Here is a 20,596-nt window from a genome sequence, read left to right as displayed (position 1 = left end):
AGTGTCACCAATTGGGTGTGTGTCCCTAAACAGTTTGTCACTGGCAGCACAATAGCATCAGACTGTGCAGGGACACATCCCCAACTTGTAACACCCAGATGGACCTTCATGCAAACTACTAGTCATTCAGTCACAACTTCCAGCAGGAATATTAACCCTTTCACACATTTGGACACAACTGTATGTCAAAATTGGAAGTGACTTACTGCATTTGGACGTACAGTCACGTCCAATCTGCTTACCGGGGCTGTGACACTATAAAGTGTCACAGCCCCGGAGTCTCTGCTCTCCCGGAGAGCAGAGACACTGGGGAAGCCGGCAAGAGACCAATCAGAGTGGTCCCTTGCTGGCAAGCGATCCGATTGGTTAGTCTGCAGAGACTAACCAATCAGAGCACTTGATTAAGAAAAATGCTGGTTTCAGGCTGAAATAACAGCCGGAGATCACAGCCTGAAATCAGGCATGACTGCCACCGTGCCCGATAAATTTAAGTGCCCCCCCACATGCGGCTATTGCCCTCCCTCGCCCCCCAGATGCCCCCTGCTGCCCCCTGCTGCAATGTCCTCTCTGCCAGCATTGATGGAACGGAGCCGGTGCCATCAGCAGAGTGTGTCAGCTGTAACTTACAACTGACACTCTGCTGCTACGGCCGAAATCGGTGCTGGCGCCAATCTTGGCCGTTTAACTCCATCCGCCTGCGGCATCCATGGGGTTGAGAGTGAGAGAGCTCCCTCTATCTTTCATCAGGCCGCTGCTGCTGCTATGGCAGAGGCCCGATGGTTGCGATGGCAACCAGATGCCTTACAAAGATCCAGATGGCTTGTGATAAATAAAAAAGTGTAAAAAAAAGTTTAAAAAAATAAACATTTAAATAAAAATGGTCTTTTCTCATATCCATTCATGTCATAAAAAAAATTAAATAAAGCAATAAATTACACATAATTGGTATCGCCACGTCCGTAATAACTTGATTTATAAAAGTATCATATTACTAATCCTGTGCAGTGAACGCCGTAAAAAATAATGTAGAAAAAACTGACGGAATTGCTGTTTTTGTCACCTCACATCCACAAAAAAATAAATAACAAGTGATCAAAAAGACATATGTACCTCATAATGATACCAATAAACAGCCTACACAGCTACATTGGTAACAAAATATAACTGTTATGGAATTTAGTATAAGGCGATGCAAAATGTAATTTATTTTTAACACAAAGGAAAATTTTATGCTGAAATACCAAACAACGAGAATGAACTGAGATTAAACGGGTATATCATCAAAAATAAATCCTTTATTGAATAAATAACAGACGAGAACGTGAGACAACAGATAAAAAATGGCTACATCTGAGGAGGCATATCAGCACAAGTGAGACATAAAGGGGAGGGGTGGAATACAAGAACGGAGGCAGAAAAATAGAGTACAATACCTCACTAAATTCTGCATGTACTTCTGTAACCACAATTACTCAGTATATGGGGGCAAAAAAAAACTTGAAAATACTAAAGTGCAAGTGCAAATGATAAAACACGACATCAGTAAATGGTTACAGACTACACCGCAACATATGAATGTGTAATAGTTCCAATAGATGTATGAGAACATACAACAGCCAAGAGAAAATTATACGTAAGAATGTACGTATGCACTTGCACTTTAATTTTCTCTTGGCTGTTGTATATTCCCATACATCTATTGGAACTATTACACATCCATATGTTGCTGTGTAGTCTGTAACCATTTACTGATGTCGTGTTTTATCATTTGCACTCGCACTTTAGTATTTTCAATTTTTTTTTGCCCCCATATACTGAGTAATTGTGGTTACAGAAGTAAATGCAGAATTTAGTGAGGTATTGTACTCTTTTTCTGCCTCCGTTCTTGTACTCCATCCCTCCCCTTTATGTCTGACTTGTGCTGATATGCCTCCTCAGACGTAGCCATTTTTTATCTGTTGTCTCATGTTCTCGTCTATATGTTATTTATTCGATAAAGGATTTATTTTTGATGATATACCCATTTAATCTCAGTTCATTCTCGTTGTTTGGTGTATCTATGTACACTGAGTGGGTTTTTACAAAATTTTTCCGGGTCTATTTAACATAGTATATTTAATTACCGTTTATGTGTATGTCTATGTTTTGTGTAACCTACTTGTAATATTTATGCTGAAATAGTAGTAAAACATAAAAATAAAAATAATACATAAACTTCGTATCACCATAACCGTATCAACTTACGGAATAAAATAATCATATAATATTTACTACAAGAGGAGCCCCATAAAAAACACTAACAGAATTGCCATTTTTGCCCACTTCACCTCCACCAAAATGGTATAAAAAGTGATCAAAAAGACATATGTACCCAAAAATGATACCAATAAAAACTACAGCCCATTCCGCAAAAAAACAAGTCCCCACACAGCTACACTGATGAAAAAATACAAATGTTATGAGCACTAAACTAATTTCAGTAAATAACACGTTAGAAAATCCTGATGCTGCTTCTACCCTTCTGAATACTGCCGTGCCCCCAAACAGCGGTTTATGACTACGTATGAGGTGTTGCCGTATTTAGGAAAAAATGCATAACAAATTATGGGCTGCATTTTCTCCTGTTAGCCCTTGTGAAAATAAAAAAAATTGGGGATAAAGCAACTTTATAGTGGAAAATTATAATTACACTTACCGGTAATTGGATTTTCCAGAACCCATGACAGCACCATAGAGAGATGGATCCGCCCCCACAACTGGACAGGAAGCCCCAAAGCAATCAAAAAGGGAACACCCACTTCCTCCCTCAGTGTTGATTCCAGAGTAGATCAGTAGGAGCCGTACAAAATAGAATTCCTATAACCTCATTCTTCCTTTTTCTTTTTACTTGAAAGACAGAAACTATTTTCATTAACAGTAAGCACCAGGGAGGGAATTAGAGGGTTGCTGTCATGGATTCTAGAAAATCCAATTACCGGTAAGTGTAATGATAATCTTTCCCTTCACCCATGACAGCACCATAGAGAGATTGACTACCAGAGATAAAAAAGACACCCCTCGGGAGGGACGTGCTTGAAAAGTAATCTTAACTACTTTCCGTCCGCCCATAGGATATAAACGTCCTATGGGTGGGGATCTCTATTTCTGAATGGACGTTTCTGAACATCCGTTAAGAAACTGCAGCTGCACGCTAATCGTGCAGCTGCTGATCGGGTTGCCCGCTGTCAGTGACAGCAGGGCAACCCTTAGAGAAGGCAGGGACAGTGCCCAGGTGTCCCTGCCTTCTGGATCGCTGCATACACAGCGCTCACCGAGCGCTGTGTATGCAGAGCAGGAAGCGCTATGCGCTTCCTGTTCCGGCTGACCGCCGGGACCGGAGAGTGCAGGAGCTGTGTGAGGTCTTTCACAGACCTCGATCAGCCCTGCACTGAGGCTGTACAGCCTCTCTGGGGGGTGTATTTTTCCTGTAACTGGGGCTACTATGTCAGCCATAGTTACAGGAGAAATCAACAGTGAAAAATAAAAATGAAAAAAAGTGAAGTAAATGTCCCCCAGAGGTCTTGTATGACCTTATCGGGGACGAAAAGTGTAAAATAAAAAAATAAATAAAGGGTTGAAAAAAGAAAATAAAAAAAAGTTTCACATGTAAAAAAAAAAGTCCCCAAGTAAGGAATAAAAAAAAATATTTTAAAATAGAAAAAATAAAATAGACATATTTAGTATTGCCACGTCCGTAAAAACCAGCTCTATGAAAATATCACATGACCTAACCCCTCGGGTGAACAGCGTAAAAACAAAAAAAACCTGTGTCAAAACAAGCAATTTTTGTCAACTTACATCACAAAAGGTGCAACACCAAGTGATCAAAAACGCGTATGTCCCACAAAATGGTACCAATAAAACAGTCATCTCATCCCACAAAAAATGAGCCCCTACATAAAAAAATCTCTCAAAAAATAAAAAAACTATAGCTCTCAGAACATGGACACATTAAAACATAATTTCTCGCCCAGTTTCCTTGGGGGACACAGAAGACCTTGGGTATAGCTCATCTCCATAGGAGGCGTGACACTAAGTGAAAACTGTTAAGCCCCTCCTCCACAGCTATACCCTCAGCCTGGAGAGAGAGACTGCCAGTTTTTTGCTTAGTGTCCAAGGAGGCAAGACACTCCCTGCTCTGCAGGGCTGTTTTCTCCTTTGTTTAATTTTTTGATTTTTACTTTTTTATTTCTTTTTGTTCCAGATCATCAGGGACAACAGAGACGCACTAGACCTCTCTGTTCTCCCGGGGTTGAGCTGCGCCAGTGCCGGGCTCCCGCACTGCTGCCTCCCCCACAGAAGGCAAGGTGGACCAGGGCAGCCCAGCTCCCCTGCATCCCGCCAGCGCAAGGGTCGCCCGCACGCCAAGTCCCTCGCCAGCGTCCTGCCACTACGGTGCCAGTAGCTGAAGGGGCGACCCTGCTGGAACGGACCGAGGGTGAAGACGGCTGTGGTAAGAGAGAGGCTTCTCCAGCCCTACGTCCCCCTCCCTGGCCTCCTGCGTGCTGGACTCCCATGCTGGTCCCGGCGGACCTACGCTGGCTCCTGGGCTAGCTGTTGCCCAATAATTATATAGCCCCACACCACCACCATACTGGTGGCCGCAGGGCGACAATACAATGCCCCTCCATAGGGGATTGCACAGGGGTGAGCATGGCATTGCTGTGGAGGAATATAGGGCCAGAGACCTGCTCCTAGCTGCCCCTAACACAGGGGTTATGCCGACCCTCCCCCTTGCCGGTCGCAGTTCAGTAGGGGGCCCGCGCTAGCTGCCCCTGTCTCTCCCTACAGATGTCCATTAGGGCAGGGGGTGCAGTGCTGGCCTTCGGGGTCTCCCTCCTTACCGGTGTGCTAGAGCCAAAGGGCCGCTCCAGACGCTGCCGGACGCAGGGCCTCGCGGCCTGCATGTGGACGCGATGCTCCAACAGGCCGCGGCCGACTGCTGATGCTTCCGGTCGGCCGGGTGCCGCAGACTTTGACCCAGGCTTTGGCCTGCTACTCCGGACCTCTGTCTCTGCCGGCCCGCGGGGTGGGCACCCGCGGCCGTTTGGTACATGCGTCAGCCGGCTCCCTCCAGGTCCCGGCTCACCGTCGTTGCCTCTTGGCCGGCTGGGCGCCGCAAAAATCTAGGCCCCGGCTTCGGGTCCTACTAGGCCGCAACATCCCGGCCTCTGTTGGAGGGGGCGGGAACGTCTCGCGGCGCGAATTCTTCCCGCCCGCACGTCCTCCGCCCCCCAGGGGATCGCAGCGCCGCCCCCCAGGCCGGATCTTTGTTAACCTGTTGGGTGCCGGCCATCTCCAAGGGCCGGCTCCCTTCTGGAGGACCCCCTCTATGTTCTGGTGGGCTTCCTAATAAGCCTATACGAGGCTATTTCCCTGTATGGTGGCCCTTTCTTGCCTCAGAGTGGCTGTGTTTTTAAAAAAAAAAAAAAAAAAAAAAAAAAAAGAGAAAGGGCTTCCATGGCGGAGTTATTAAATAACGGAATGGCTGCGCAGGACGCTGCAGCATGATACAGTGGTGCTGGCTGCATGCTATGCCCCCCTTCCGTAGGCGGCATGTCGCGCTCCCCGGCTGCGGTGCTGACCGGCTGCAAGTCTCCTCTTTAGGCGGACCCTTGCCATCTACCGGGATACGGCGCTAGCCAAGTGTAGGCGCCCCTCTTCCGCCCGTTCTATGGCAGGACATCACCTTTCCAGTTATGGTGCTGGCCATGGGCATGAACCCCTTCCTGAGTGGAATTCTGCGCTGTCTGGCCGCAGGCTAGCCATGTGCATAACCCCCTTCTATAGGTGGAATACTACATTCACCGGATCGGTGCTGACCATGGCACGACACCCCCCTTCCTTAGGGGAACGCTGCACTCACTGGTTGTAATGCTGGACAGGTGCATGTCCCCCTTCTGGGGCGGAATAATTGCACTCTCACCGGATTCAGTGTTGGCCATGGGCACGACCCCCCCCCTCCTTAGGGGAACGCGGCACTCTCACTGGATTCCCTGCCGGCCATGTGTGTAACCCCCTTAGGCGGAACGCTACACTCCCGCTGGGTTCGCTGTCGGCCATGTGTATGAAACCCTTCTATAGGAGGAATTCCGAATTCTCGCCAGATGCGGTGCTGACCATGTGCACGTCCCCCTTCCATAAGCGGAACACTGCTCTCTTACTGGATTTACTGCCGGCCATGTGCATGACTCCCTTTCATAAGCGGAAGGCTGCACTCTTATTGGTTTGCATTTCTCGCGGTAGGTTGCTGGCCACGTGCCTGAGTGCTTGCACTCTCACCAGATCCGCTGCCGGCTATATGCATGGCCCCCTTCCGTGGGCGGTGTTCCGCACTCTCGCTGGATTGCTGCCGGCGTGGCCATGCCTCTTCTCCTCAGGCGACATTCATGCACTTTTTTACTGACTGGGTGTCATTGTGCCAGCACGTTGCCGGCCAGGTGCATGACCCCCATCCATGGCGGATGCTCGCGCTCTCCTGGGATGCGATGGCGGCCATGTGCAACCCCCCTCCCCCTTTTTGTTTGGGTCACTGCACTTTCACCAAATGCGTTGCGGGCCGTGAGGATGGCTCTAACAGGGGTGCGCTGCTTGCACTCCCTTTGGGAATGGTGCTGGCCTTGTGCATAACCACTTCATTCCATGGGCGGAAATTTGTACGCTCACGAGATTCACGGCTGTCCGTGTGTATGCTGTACTGGACGTTCCCCTTTCATGGGCGGAGTAGTTGCACTCTCGCGAAATTCGGTGTTGGGTAGATTATTGCACAATCTTTTATTGCTAGGATATCCGGTGCATGCCCCCCCTTTTCAGGGCCTTTGCACTCTTGCCATCGGCAGAGTTGCCAGGTACCTTCCCCCCCCCTTTTTTTCCGGGCGGACTACTTGCGTTCCTTCACATGCCGGTACTGGTCTTGTGCATAACTCCTTTTCAGGTTGCACTTTACACTTCCGTGGATACTGTGGGACGCTGTGGCTGTGCGCTCTGTGCGTTGTTTTGGGCCGTGTATGCCTTCTCCTCCCTTGGGTGGGTTGGCCTTCTCGCTGCCTGCAGGGTTGCTAGTACGTATGCCTCCCTTCTTCCTGCGACATACTTTTTTTCTCTCTGGGGTGTGTTTGCTTGTCGCAAGCTTGCACTCTTCTCTGAGGAGATCGTTCTGTCCACTTGTGAGCCTAAGGTGTTGTTGTCCGACACGCAACAATGGATGCTCAATGTATTCACAGCTGTATATCTTGTATGTACGTAGACGGGCTCTGCTGGCTCGCTACTGCACTGAGCTGAGTGGTACCCTTTCTCCGGTGGGGTCCCGTTGTTGTCGGCACCCACCATGTTCGTTGGCCTTTCCACCTGGGGAGTGTTCGGGGTTCCTTGATGCGTACCCATTCGTCATTTCGTGACATTGTTTCCCTACGCAACCGGTCGGGGTCGAGAGTGTTGTCTACAGTGCCGCTCGACCTCTACGTTGGCTCTGGCGGGACTACGGTTCCCTCGCCTACTACCATTTCCTCTTCTCGGATGCAGTGTGGTGTGGGTCCTTCCTATTGGCGCCCTTTGCGCTCCAGTCTGTTGCTACCAGGTTCAGACTGCTCCTCTCGGGTAGGTCGCCCAACTCTCTTGGGTGCTTGATTGTCCAGGTCCTGGGGACCTCCACCTTGGTTTCTTCAGGGTATTCGCCTGCTGCGACGGTGTGCAGGTGGTCTCACAGAGTAGAGGGGATTCGGCTCTGCCTTTCCTCGCCGGCTCGGTTTTTTGGCTTCTGCTCTGGGTTTGTCGCTCCAATGTGGCTGCTGCCCCGGCCAGGCCTCAGTGGCTGGTCCGTCGTTGCCCCCCCCCTCCTCTGGGGTGAGCATGGTTGTTCGCTTGGATGGTTCCGGTGTTACTTGCGGTCTCGTACCATCTCCCTCGTTCTCGCTGGCGGTGCTAGCTGTTTGCCGGGCCTACCGCGTTTTGTCCTCCCACTGGGTGCAGATTGCCTTTCCGTTCTGGGTGTATGGTCCTGTGGGACTTACTTTCTCAGTGACTTGGGAGGACTGCCCTTCGGTTAGGATTGTCCTTGGATCTCCCACACGGGGCTGTAGAACTCCTTTCTTTGGTGGCTACATCGACTTGGACTTGGCCTGTCTGGTCTGGGCATCTGTCGGATGCTGGGCAGACCCTTCTGGTTTCTTCCGTCTGTCCTTCTGCTCCCCCACTCCGGTCGGATACGGGGCTATGTTGTTCGGGGGCCGACAGGACCGTGGTTTCCGATCCTTCGGCCGTGTTACTGGTCTGCGCCTGATCCCATTGGGTTTTCTCCCGCTTGCTGGGTGATTCCTGCGAGCACGCTAGTGTTCGCTCCCGACTGTTTAGTACAGGTTTGGTTGTCGGGCTTAGGGTTCTTACCTGGGGCTTTGTGGGAAGCGGGGCATTCCCCCACTCTGCCTTCTCGCCCTTGGTTCTGTCTTTCGCTAGTCCGGCCTGACCCTGGGACTGGGACTTCTGTTACTTGAAGTGTCAAGTGTCTGCGCTGTCCTTCCCCTTCCAGCGTTTCCTGGCCCTCCTGGGCCTTGTCATGTCCTTCTTCCACAGAGTGGCTCTGTGGTTCCTCTTTATCGTTTCCTGGTTCCGCCCTGGGAACTACATACTGAGCTCTCTGCGCTCCAGTCTTTCCCTTGGAGCCGTTGCAGGAGTTCTTCCTACTCCTTCTGTCTTGTACGGTTGTGTTTCTGTTGCCATCATGTCTGACGGGTGCCTGATTGGCGGCCCTTCGTGTTCTGTGCCTTCTGTCCTTTTCCAGGACAGGGCTGTTCTCCGTCCTGTCCCTTCCTTCCTTCCTTCTGAAGGTGGTATCTGCCTTCTTATCAACGAGGCTTTCGTCCTTTTCCACCCATCCCCGGGTACGGACGCTTTACCGTTGGGAGGTTGTTGGGCCTTGCAGTTGTTTACTTGGAGATCTCCGACTCCGGTCGGCGTTCGGTCTCTTGTGTTTCCAGGAGGTCAGTGCAAAGGTTGATGACCTCCAGGGTGGCCTCCTCCGCTTTCTCAGAGTGGCTTTTGCTGTGGTTATCGCACCAATGGCAGGGTTCTGCTTTCGGTGTCACCGTTCATTTCATCAGAGCAGTCGGTGCCTCCTGGGGCGGGGGTGTTAGGTTTCGGCCATTCATTTGTGCAGGGCGGTCACTTCTTCCTTGCACACCTTACCGAGTTCTACTGGGGGCATACTCGGGCTTCGGCGTATGCTGCCTTGGGCCGCCTGGTCTGCAGGCGGTGTTTTCTTGATGCCTTCGGGTGCTTCGCCTTGGTGCTGTGGTCCCTCCCCTCTTGGACTGCTATTGAACGTCCCAAGGTCTTCTGTGTCCCCCAAGGAAACTGGGCGAGAAAACGAGATTTTTGTATTACTTACCAGTAAAATCTCTTTCTCGCTCTTTCCTTGGGGGACACAGCACCCACCCATTCTTGTTTTTTCTTTGCACGGTTTCCGAGTTTGTTTTACCCGTTGGGTAGTTGGCTTGTTGGTTCCACTTTTGGACTTTGCCTTTTCTCACTGCTTGGACACGCAACTGGCAGTCTCTCTCTCCAGGCTGAGGGTATAGCTGTGGAGGAGGGGCTTAACAGTTTTCACTTAGTGTCACGCCTCCTATGGAGATGAGCTATACCCAAGGTCTTCTGTGTCCCCCAAGGAAAGAGCGAGAAAGAGATTTTACTGGTAAGTAATACAAAAATCTCGTTTTTTTTGTTTCAAAAATGCTATTATTGCGTAAAACTTTAATAAATGAGAAAAAGTATACATATTAGGTATCGCCACGTCCGTAACAATCTGCTCTATAAAAATGTCACTTGACTGAACCCCTCAGGTGAACGCTGTAAAAATAAATAAATAGAAACTGTGCTAAAACAACCAATTTTTTGGTCACCTTGCCCCATAAAGTGTTATAATGAATGATCAAAAAATCATATGTACCCAAAAATAGTACTAATAAAACTGGCACCTTATCCTCTAGTTTCCAAAATGGGGTCACTTGGGAGTTTCTACTGTAAGGGTGCATCAGGGGGCTCCAAATGGGACATGGCATCTAAAAACCATGTGGAGTTCCTTTTCTTCTGTGCCCTGCCATGTGCCCATACAGCAGTTTATGACCGCATGTGGGGTGTTTCTGTAAACCGCAGAATCTGGGTAATAAATAGAGTTTTGTTTGGCTGTTAACCATCGATGTGTTAAAGAAAAAATTTGATTAAAATGCCAAAAAAGTGAAATTTAAAAATTTGATCTCCATTTTCCTTTAATTCTTGTGGAACGCCTAAAGGGTTAACAAAGTTTGTAAAATCGGTTTTGAATACCTTGAGGGGTGTAGTTTCTACAATAAGGTCATTTATGGGGGGTATCCACTATGTAAGCCCCACAAAGTGACGTCAGACCTGAACTGGTCCTTAAAAAGTGGGTTTTGGCAATTTTCTTAAAGATTTGAAGAATTGCTTCTAAACTTCTAAGCCTTCTAACGTCCTAAAAAAATAAAATGACATTTCCAAAATGATGCCAACATAAAGTAGACATATGGGGAATGTTAAGTAATAAATATTTTATGAGGTATCACTTTCTGTTTTAAAAGCAGAGAAATAGAAATTTTGAAAATTGCAAATTTTTCAAATTTTTGGGTAAATTTGGGATTTTTTCATAAATAAAGGTGAAATATTTTGACACAAATTTATGACTATCATGAAGTACAATGTGTCACGAGAAAACAATCTCTGAATGACTTGGATAAATAAAGGCGTTCCAAAGTTATTACCACATAAAGTGAGATATGTCCGTTTTGCAAAATTAGGCTTGGTCAGGAAGGGGGCAAATGGCCCAGATGGGAAGTGGTTAAGCTATGAAGACCCCAAAGCTAACAAGAGGTCCAACTAAAAAAGTGGGAACAATAAACATCCTAACTTAGGAATTTCAACATTATATCTTAAACCCAGGATAATCTTTTAAAATAAATCTTATATGGACTTCTCATGAAGTGTTAACATAAATCATAACAGATTTAACACCACATCTTATAGAAGTACTTATCTTGACGCAGAATGATCAAACTGAAGATGATTGCTGAACACAGATTCTTTTGATGCAGATTATATTCCGCGACAGATGTTTCTTCCACAGGAAAGGCCCTTCCAAGGCACGCCACCTGCACTGTTGAATCTTCAGGGAGCGCGTAGTGGGGAACTCACCCAGCACGTTCCCAACCCAGTGATCCAAGATCCACTGGAGGACCAGAAGAACTTCGGATGCCAAAATCTCCAAACTTTCTCGCAATCTGGCATCTATGATGGAACCCTACCGTGGCATCAATCCCTTATCTAGAGGAGCTCACTGATCTGTTCCAAGGAGTCCAAAGCTCCCCTGGACTCTTCAGACCTCCTAGGGTCCCTACCGCCGTAAACTACCGCACAAGGATCCTAGCAGACAACCGCCGACCCTCCAGGGACTCCCTAGGAAGTTCTAGATCGGCGGCAAGTATTTATAGGGTTTTGCTGGTGAGCCATACCTCCTGTAGGCCATCTAGACTAAATGGACCAGCCCATCTTCTTACTCCCAACTAGGAGCCATTAATGGCTTTGTTGGTACGCCATATGTCCTGTAGGCCATCCAAACATGGTCCAGTCCATATCTTCACTCCCAAGTAGGATACTTATAGGGCCTCGTTGGTGTACTATGCTTATTGTAGATAATTAAACTACAAACTGTCAATCAGGCATAGCCACAGAACCAGTTCATCATGCAGGCACAGCCATCAAGGCAGACCGCCACCAAGACATGGTTGCATCTCAGGCACAGCTGGTCACAAACACCCGCTCAGAGCCAGGTACCGTCATCCAGATACTGTTGCAAGAACCGCCAGTTATCAAGACACGGCGGCACGAGCCGCCAGCCACACGGCCATGGTGACCAAAGCTGCCAACCATGCAGACAGAGCCGCAGAAGCCACTAACTATGCAGACACGGCCCATGAAAAGTAAGCAGCTGAACAAACACAGCTGCACTAGATATGCCCAGCAGCAGAAGCAGCCAGCTACAATGCAAAGCTGGAGGAACAGTCATCCCAGGCAAGCATAACATACTGTAGAAGCAATCAGCTCTATAGGAACATAAGGCCATGAAAAAAGCTACCCTGCCACAGAGACTGACTTTTTTTTATTATTATTATTATTACCACAGGCTCAAGGCAGTAAACCAGAAAGTCCCAGGCTCCCATCATTTTTTAAGCATGGACCCAAAGGGGTAACCAGCCAGCCAGGCATACACTCAAGGGCAGTCAGCCAGCCAGACAGGCGGCGACTCAAGGGCAGCCAGCCGACCACTCAAGGGCAGTCAGCCGACCAGGCAAAGAGTCAAAGGCAGTCAGCCAGACAAGCGGAGACCCCAAGGCTGACCCAGCATGGATTCACAAGTGTTCAACCAACCAGGCATAGATGCACAGGCACTCAGCTGACCAGGCTTTCAACTAAGCAGGTATACAGTACAGACCAAAAGTTTGGACACACCACCTCATTCAAAGAGTTTTCTTTATTTTCATGACTATGGAAATTGTAGATTCACACTGAAAGCATCAAAACTATGAATTAACACATGTGGAATTATATACATAACAAAAAAAGTGTGAAACAACTGAAAATATGTCATATTCTAGGTTCTTCAAAGTAGCCACCTTTTGCTTTGATTACTGCTTTGCACACTCTTGGCATTCTCTTGATGAGCTTCAAGAGGTAGTCATCTGAAATGGTTTTCACTTCACAGGTGGATACACAGCTGATAGTCCTACTGAATAGACTGTTAGAATTTGTATTATGGCAAGAAAAAAGCAGCTAAGTAAAGAAAAACGAGTAACCATGATTACTTTAAGAAATGAAGATCAGTCAGTCCGAAAAATTGGTAAAACTTTGAAAGTGTCCCCAAGTGCAGTCATAAAAGTGGGTGTTTCCTTTTTGATTGCTCTGGGGCTTCCTGTCCAGTTGTGGAAGCAGATCCATCTCCGTATGGTGCTGTCATTGGTGAAGGGAAAATAAAAGTTAATTTTTAATTTTCACAGCCATCTGTTTCTAAATTATATGAAACGCTTGTTGGGTCAAAGCATTTACTTCACCACTAAATTTATTCTTCGAGGGCGGTAGTTTCCAAAATGGGGTCACTTCAAATGTGACATGGCAGCTGAAAACCATTCCAGCAAAATCTGCCCTCCATTAATAATATGGTACTCCTTTCCTTCTGAAATGTAAAGTGATAACTATTTTATGAAGTATCACTGTCTCAAAAGCAAAGAAATTCTAATTTTGAAAATAGCAACTTTTTCCAGTTTTTCTGCAAAGTTTGGATTTTTTATGAATAAAGGTAAAACTTATCAACTCAAATTCACCACTATCATTAAGTACGATGTGTCACGAGAAAACAGTCTCAGAATGGTTGGATAAGTAAAAGCATTCAAAAGTATTACCACATGTCAGATTTGAAAAATGGGGCTCCGGCATTTGGTCCAAACTGGCTGTCGTTTGAAGGGGTCAAAGGAATTGCAGAGGATAAAGTCATAACAAATAGAAGCTCTAGTATTGTTATTACATGGAGAAAGTAGTTATATTTCAAAAAGAGAAAAGCTTCCATGAAAAATTAGGAGGACAGGGGATAGAATATAGAAAGGCGGGGGGGGGGGGGGGCAAAAGGTGGTAATGTACAAAGAGCTAGGGACTTTCGGAAAACGAAGTCATTTTTTTCTGAGAGAATTAGGCTGTAGTATAAACCTGAGATTTCTACTAAATAAAAGTGTTTTTTTCCCTTTACCTCACAAACTAGAACATGTTCCGTCAGCAACAGAAGCTTTTCCAACAAGCCAGAATAGTTCAGAACCAGAGACTAAAAACAATCAAGCAACTCTATGAACACTTCTTAAAGGTATTTCATATTACAGATGTTTATTCGAGAGACATAGAAAACGAATATAGTGCGATACCTACAAGTACTCTACAGGATTTACATAGCAAAGCATGAATATCAAATATGTTTAGGCACCACATTTGATCTTTATAATTCTATACAAGTGTTTCTGATAGACCTCATTCACCTCTGAGGCTGCAGAGTGGGCACTATCTTAGTTTAAGTTCACATCTTTGTTTAGAATTACGGCAGCTTGTTCTGGCAGAGCAACAGGCAGCCGCAGTTCACCATATCTGGCATAGCCAGATCCCCATAGACTACAATGGGATACGAGGGGGATCTGGACGCTTTCCGGCAGAAATGCCGGCTTTCGGCCACACAAAGTGCATGCCAGACTAGCAGCCTGCTGGATTTCTAAATGCAGATGTGATTTTCAGGAAGGAAGCTAATGCCATCTCTCATCCCCATACCGAATAATTGTTAGCCAGCAGCAGAGGGTGCTTAGACAGAACTAGGGTTGTCACGCTGCCAAAATTTAGATTCAGTTTCGATACCATAAAAAAGTATTGCTATACTCGATACCACGTAAAAAAAATAAAAACACCAAAAATGCCGCCCACATTTTATGGAACGTCCGGCCCATAATCGAACAGTCTTATCCTATTTTTTGGGGGACAGTGTGACAAACGGAAAAAAAAACCGTTTTTTATATATTTTTTTTCTGTTACGGCATTCACCGCATAGGATATATTTTAAATATTTTAATAGTGGCGATATGTAATATGTTTATTTAGTGGTTATATATTTTATATGTAAAATTGGGAAAGGGGGGATTTAAACTTAATATTTTGGCGTTTGTTTTTTTAAACTTATTTTTTTATTTACTATTAGCCCCCTTAGGGCCTAGAACCCTTGTCCCATTCACCCTAATAGAGCTCTATTAAGGTGAATAGGACTTCACACTCTCACTGCTGCTTTGTGCACATGGCAGCAGGGAGCTTACCATGGCATCCAGGGCTTCAGGAGCTTCCTAGCTGCCATGGAAACCGATCGGAGCCCCGCGATTACACTGCTGGGGTTCCGATCGGAACTGCCACCAATGAGGAGGATGGGACCCTATGGCCACTGCCACCAATGTTTATAATACTGGGGTGGGTGGGCGCATTGCGCCACCAATGTTTTTAATACTGGGGATTGGGGGGGCACGCACTGCACCACCAATGAAGATAACTATCCTCCTGTATTTGAATTAATGTGTGAGTTTCTTCATTGGTGGCGCAGTGGTCCCCTCCTCTTCCCCTTCCATCTGTCATTGGTGGCAGTGGCAGCAGCACAGTGGGGAGGGTGGGAGAGACTCTCTCCTTCTCCACTATGCTGCTGAGAACATGGAGCAGCGCACGCCAATGTCTCTAATACTAGGCTGCACAGTAAAAGGCAAATCCTGGTATCGAATCGATCCAGGTACAAAAGTATTGATTGGGTATCAATAATTCGATACCCGATGCAAACCTAGACAGCACAATATACTGCTGGCAAACAATGATTTAGATGACGCATGAATGATCTAATTACCGGATAAACCAGCTTTTCACTCATTCCTCAGGTAATCGGCTGCACCTTTAGACAGATTATTGCTAACGACCACTCCAATGTTTAGGCACTATAAATGGAACTTAAAGAGTCACTGTACTTTCACACAATTTTATTTAATAGAGAAATGTTTTAATTAGCTAATTTCTAAATCACTGCATATAAAAAAATGAAAAAAAGCTGTACAGTCATGACCACTTTGGATCTTACTTCCACCTAAGTTGCAGTCTACTGCCTGTAGTCAGGCAAGATCTGTCCCTGGAAACAGAAGATGGCAGAGAGGAAATGGGGGCATGTCAGAGCTAGCAAGCCTGATAGAACAACTGCTTATGAACATCACAGGAGTGTCCTGCCTTTTTGCGATTGTGACTTTTCCCTCCTTATCTGTTATGCGAGCTCCAGAGCTGAAAACATAGTGGAAAGTGAGGAAAAGAATGTCACAGCACTACAGTGCTGGCAGACTTGCAACGGAGGGATAAACCCCCCTGCTTCTGAGTGAAATGCATCTAGCTGTGCAGCTGAAACACAGAATAAGGCTACATGCACACAAATGTATTTTGTTTCCGTGTCCGTTCAGTTTTTTTTTGTGGATAGGATGCTGCCCCATTCATTTCAAATGGGTCAGCAAAAGATGTCCGTTCTGTAGCCCCGCAAAAAAAAAAAAAAAATAGAACATGTCCTATTCTTGTCCGTTTTAGGCATTGTTACAATGGATCTGCAAAAAAAAAAACAAATACAGGGCTCCAGATGGCGACCAAAATGGTCGCCAATGCGACTAAGAATTTACAAATGGCGACAAGACTTTTTAGTCTTGTCGCCATTTGCGACTACACCCTCCGCGGCAGCTCTGCAGTAGAACAGCGGCGGGCACAGGAGATGATAGTTCTCTGCCCCACCGCCGCCGATGTTCTTCTCAGTCAGCTCGGTCACAGCACACAGAGACGCTGGCAGCAGGGAGGGGTGGGGCTGGGAGGAGTGTAATCTGATCCTAGAGTGGAAGCTGCTTCTGCCAGCCCCTCCCTTCCCCGCCCACCAACCAATCAGAGCTGAGGCAAGGCGAGCACTAGCAGCTCTGAGTCACTGACAAGTACAGGGAGAAAGAATCGAATGAGTCACAGGTGAAAAGAACTAAAGATCAGACTAAGGCTACTTTCACACTTGCGTTCGGGGCTCCGCTTGTGAGTTCCGTTTGAAGGCTCTCACAAGCGTCCCCGAACTGATCCGTCCAGCCCTAATGCATTCTGAGTGGATACGGATCCGCTCAGAATGCATCAGTATGGCTCCGTCTGTCCTCCGCTCCACTCAGCAGGCGGACACCTGAACGCTGCTTGCAGCGTTCGGGTGTCCGCCTGGCCGTGCGGAGGCAAACGGATCCGTCCAGACTTTCAATGTAAAGTCAAAACGGATCCGTTTGCACTATCATGAACAAAAAAAAAATATATATATTTTTTTTTTTTTTTGTTCATGGTAATGCAAACGGATCCGTTCTGAACGGAGCCACCGTCTGCATTAATATGAGCGGATCCGTTCAGAACGGATCCGATCGAACGCTAGTGTGAAAGTAGCCTTAGCTAGTGACTCATTCGATTCTCTCCCTGTACAGTGTGCCCCCCCCCCCAACACCTCAGTATCAGAAACATTGGTGGCACAGTGTGCCCCCCCCCCCCCCAACACCCCAGTATAAGAAACATTGGTGGCACAGTGTGCCCCCCCCCCCCCCCCCCACCCCACAGTATAAGAAACATTGGTGGCACAGTGGGAAGTGCCAATGAGGGTTAAAGAATAATTTAAAAAAATTAACTCACCTCCTCCAGTTGATCGAGTAGCTGCCGTCTCCTGTTCTTGCTTCAGGACCTGTGGTGATGTCACTGAGCTCATCACATGGTCCATTACCATGGTGATGAATCATGTGATGAGCACAGTGATGTCACCACAGGTCCTTTGACAGGTCATGAAGAAAGAACAGGAGACGATCAATTGGAGGAGGTGAGTTAATTTTTATTTTATTTTTTTAACCCTCATTGGCACTGCCCACTGCGCCACCAATGTTCATTATATTGAGGGGGGGGGGGGGGCGCACTGCGCCCCCAATGTTTATTATATTGAGGGGGGCACACTGCACCACCAATGTTTATTATACTGGGGTGTTGGGAGGGGGGGGGTGCACACTGCGCCACCAATGTTTATTATATTGGGGGGGGGCGCACTGCGCCACCAATGTTTATTATACTGGGGTGTTGGGGGGGTGCGCACTGCGCCACCAATGTTTATTATATTGAGGGGGGCACACTGCGCCACCAATGTTTATTATACTGGGGTGTTGGGGGGGGGGGGGTGCGCACTACGCCACCAATGTTTCTTATATTGGGGGGGGGGCGCACTGCGCCACCAATGTTTATCAAACTGGGGGGGGGGGGCGCACTACGCCACCAATGTTTATTATATTGGGGGCTCACACTGCGCCACCAATGTTTATCAAACTGGGGTGTGGGGGGGGGGGCGCACTATGCCACCAATGTTTATCATACTGGGGTGATGGGGGGGCGCACTGCGCCACCAATGTTTATTGAATTGACCTTCTACTAAGCATTCTGTATTAAAGAATGCTATTATTTTCCCTTAGAACCATGTTATAAGGGAAAATAATACAGTGAATAGACCTTCATCCTAGCAACCATGAGTGAAAATCGCACCGCATCCGCACTTGCTTGCGATTTTCACGCAGCCCCATTCACTTCTATGGGGCCTGCGTTGCGTGAAAAACGCACAACATAGAACATGCTGCGATTTTCACGCAACGCACAAGTGATGTGTGAAAATCACCGCTCATGTGCACAGCCCCCATAGAAGTGAATGGGTCCGGATTTAGTGCGGGTGCATTCCGGTATTTTGAATGCCAGATCCGGCACTGATACATTCCTATGGGAAAAAATGCTGGATCCGGCATTCAGGCAAATCTTCAGGTTTTTTTCGCCGGAGATATAACCGTAGCATGCTGCAGTTTTCTCTTTTGCCTGATCAGTCAAAATGACTGAACTGAAGACATCCTGATGCATCCTGAACGGATTACTCTCCATTCAGAATGCACGGGGATATGCCTGATCAGTTCTTTTCTGGTTTAGAGCCCCTGTGACGGAACTCTATGCCGAAAAAGAAAACCGCTAGTGTGAAAGTACCCTAAAATATTAAGTTTAAATCCCCCCTTTCCCAATTTTACATATAAAATATATAAAGAATAAATAAACATATTACATAGCGCTGTCCAAACTATTAAATTATTAAAAAATATCTCCTATGCGGTGAGCATTCGCCATTTTTTAGTCACCTTGTCACCCCAAAAAATAGGATAGGACTGCTCTATTATGGGCCGAACATTTCATAATATGCAAAATGCACGCAGCTTTTTTTTTTTTGCGCGGTATTGAGTATCGCAATACTTTATGGTGACGAAAGCGAATCAAAATTTTGGTATCAAAACAACCCTATGCCGATCTGATCGGAGTAGCGTTGTCACGATACCAAAATTTTGATTCGGTTTCGATTTGGCGACTAAAAAATTAGATTTGGCTCCTAAATTTTTCAGTTCAGGAGCCAATGGCTACCAGGTATTTTTTTTAGTCTGGAGCACTGAAATAGATGTCATCCATTTAGTTTTTTTGCGGACCGCATAACACATACGTTCGTGTGCATGTAGCCTTAGGCCTATTGCACACAACCGTTTTTTCAGTGTTTGCGGTTCCGTTTTTGGCGGACCGCAAAAAAAATATGGATGACATCCGTGTGCATTCTGTTTTTTACGGAACATCTGGCCCCTAATAGAACAGTACTATCCTTGTCCGTTATGTGGACAATAATAGATGTTCTATCTTTGAACGGAACGGAAATGGAATGCATACAGTCCATATACGTAACACAAAAAAACGGAATGTAAATGTGTGCATGAGGCCTAATATGGCTGAAAGAGACATTGGGTAAGCCCAAATATACCGGTAACTGTTCCTTCACATTTATGATTGTACAAAGAAACACCAGTGGTTGATAGCATTTACTTTATATGTAGATAGCTGTGAATCACTAATAAGACGTCCTATTTGACTATTCAGTTCAGAAACAGCAGAGATTTAAATCTATAAAATTCAAGTTTCTCGTGCATGGCATTGGGGGACACAGCACCATGGGTATATGCCCAGCAGCCACTAGGAGGCTGACACTAGAAACAAAAAAGTGTTGGCTCCTCCCAGGTGGGCTATACCCCTCTGCCAGAGCCAAGAGAGATCAGTCTAGTTCTAGTGTCCGTAGGAGGCAGACATGACCTGCTATATTTTTTTCACAGGTCATCCTGCAAATTTTTTATTTTATTTTTATTCCTTCCTCTTTTTTCTCTGCAGGTTTCAGCCTGCTGCAGGGGTGGCTCCATCGTGTTCCACTTTAGTTGCGCCCCTGCGGGCGCGTACTCAGCTACCTGGCAGCCACTCAGTCCCCACTTAGAACTGCTTCCGCAGTGGAATTCCGGTGGACCCACGGCTCCCGTGTTGAGTCCGCCGAGGGGGTGGTCATTGCTGCGCCTGAAGACATCGGAAGGTAAGTAGAGATCCTGGATCCATTACAGGGACCCTGTAGCCTCTTCCCCCCACCCCCAGGGGCCCATCCTCTCACCTCTTCCATGTGCCTCCGGCACTTCTCCAACCTCCTGGGGGCCATTTTGGAGCCTGGGCTCCCGCTGGAGGCCAATGCCTTTTCCTAAGGCCTGCTCTATCTGGGCTAAACAGCTTGTCTGAGCCTTACCTCCAGACTCGGTCCAGGGGGATCTGGCGGTGCTTGCATCTCAAACTTACCAGGCGTCCAAGTTTCTTTGTGATGCCTCTATGGAATCGGCCCGCCGCTCCGGCCATGCGGCCGCTAACTCTGTGGCCATTCGCCGCACCATCCGGCTTTGTTCTTGGGCGGCGGATTCCGCCTCCAAGCAGGCTCTAATTTCCCTTCCCTTTCTTGGTGGAAAGCTCTTTGGGAAGCGTTTGGAGGAACTCATCTCTGAGGCCACTGGCGGTAAGAGTTCTCTTCTTCCCCAGAACCAGC

The sequence above is a fragment of the Bufo gargarizans genome, chromosome 2, assembly GCF_014858855.1.
Source record: "Bufo gargarizans isolate SCDJY-AF-19 chromosome 2, ASM1485885v1, whole genome shotgun sequence".
Classification (NCBI taxonomy): Eukaryota; Metazoa; Chordata; class Amphibia; order Anura; family Bufonidae; genus Bufo; species Bufo gargarizans.
The sequence above is the reverse complement of the archived record's forward strand: the minus strand, read 5'-3'. Positions refer to the sequence as shown.